The 1,682-nt window shown below is 57.6% G+C and overlaps 1 protein-coding gene across 1 annotated transcript in view; it reads left to right on the top strand.

Moving 5' to 3' along the window:
* LOC106892217 (E3 ubiquitin-protein ligase TRIM39-like) overlaps positions 1-1,682 on the top strand; it is a 36,363-nt gene that overhangs the window by 33,237 nt on the left and 1,444 nt on the right. The gene's annotated exons all lie outside the window — the stretch shown is intronic.

The following is a 1,682-nucleotide window of genomic DNA, read 5'->3' as shown; positions in this document are numbered from 1 at the left end:
TTCTCCCTCCATCCCCAAATGCCTCCCCCCCCTCCCCAAATACTCCCTCTGTCCCCAAATCCCTTCCAGCTGTCCCCAAATCCCTTCCCTCCGTCCCCAAATCCTTCCCCTGTCTCTGAATCCCTTTCACCTGTCCCCAAATTCTGCCTCTGTCCCCAAATCCCTTTCTCCTGTCCCCAAATCCTTCCCCCCCGTCCCTGAATCCATCCCCCCGTCCCCAAATCCCTTCTCTCCATCCCCGAATCCCTTTCTCCTGTCCCCGAATCCCTTCCCTCCGTCCCCAAATTCTCCCTCCGTCCCCAAATCCCTTCCCCCCCTCCCCAAATTCTCCCTCTGTCCCCAAATCCCTTCCATCTGTCCCCAAATCCCTTCCCTCCGTCCCCAAATCCTTCCCCTGTCTCTGAATCCCTTTCACCTGTCCCCAAATTCTGCCTCTGTCCCCAAATCCCTTTCTCCTGTCCCCAAATCCTTCCCTCCATCCCCATATTCTCCCTCTGTCCCCAAATCCCTTCCCCCGTCCTTGAATCCTTCACCTGTCCCCAAATCCCTTCCCTCCATCCCCAAATCCCTTCCCTCCGTCCCCCAATTCTCCCTCTGTCCCCAAATCCTTCCCTCTGTCCCCAAATCCCTTTCCCCCCTCCCCAAATTCTTTTCTCCCATCCCCGAATCCCTTCCCTCCATCCCCGAATCCCTTCCCTCCGTCCCCAAATCCTTCCCCTGTCTCTGAATCCCTTTCACCTGTCCCCAAATTCTGCCTCTGTCCCCAAATCCCTTTCTCCTGTCCCCAAATCCTTCCCTCCGTCCCCATATTCTCCCTCTGGCCCTGAATCCCTTCCCCCCGTCCCCAAATCCTTCCCCCATCCCTGAATCCTTCCCCTGTCCCCAAATTCTCCCTCTGTCCCCAAATCCCTTTCTCCTGTCCCCAAATTCTCCCTCTGTCCCCAAATCCCTTTCCCCTGTCCCCAAATCCTTCTCTTCGTCCCCGAATCCCTTCCCTCCATCCCCAAATCTCTTCCCTCTGTCCCTGAATCCCTTCCCTCCATCCCCAAATCCTTCCCCCGTCCCCAAATCCCTTTCTCCCATCCCCGAATCCCTTTCTCCTGTCCCCACGTCCTCCCTCCGTCCCCAAATCCCTTCCCTCCATCCCCAAATCCTTCCCTCCATCCCCAAATTCCTCCCTCTGTCCCCAAATCTTTCCCCTGGCCCCGACTCCCTCTCCTTGTCCCCAATTCCCTCCCTCCATCCCTGGATCCCAACCCCTGTCCCCAAATCCTTCCCTCCGTCCCCAAATTCCGCCCCCCCCTCCCCAACTCCTTCCCCCTCATCCCCGAATCCTTCCCTTTGTCCCCAAATTCTTCCCTCCGTCCCCAACTCCCTCTCTCTGTCCCCAAATCCCTCCCTTTGTCCCCAAATTCCCCCCTTCTGTCTCCGAATCCCTTCCCCCCATCCTTGAATCCTTCTCTCCGTCCCCAAATCCCTTCTCTCCGTCCCCAAATCCCTTCTCTCCGTCCCCAAATTCTCCCTCTGGCCCCGAATCCCTTCCCTCCATCCCTGAATCCTTCCCTCTGTCCCCGAATCCTTCCCCGATCCCCAAATCCCTTTCTCCCGTCCCCGAATCCCTTTCTCCCATCCCCAAATTCTTCCTCCGTCCCCAACTCCTTCCCCACCTTCCCAAATCCCTC

Source organism: Calidris pugnax, unplaced genomic scaffold (genome assembly GCF_001431845.1).
Source record: "Calidris pugnax isolate Ruff unplaced genomic scaffold, ASM143184v1 scaffold66, whole genome shotgun sequence".
NCBI classification, from domain to species: domain Eukaryota; kingdom Metazoa; phylum Chordata; class Aves; order Charadriiformes; family Scolopacidae; genus Calidris; species Calidris pugnax.
This window is presented reverse-complemented; position numbering and strand designations above follow the sequence as displayed.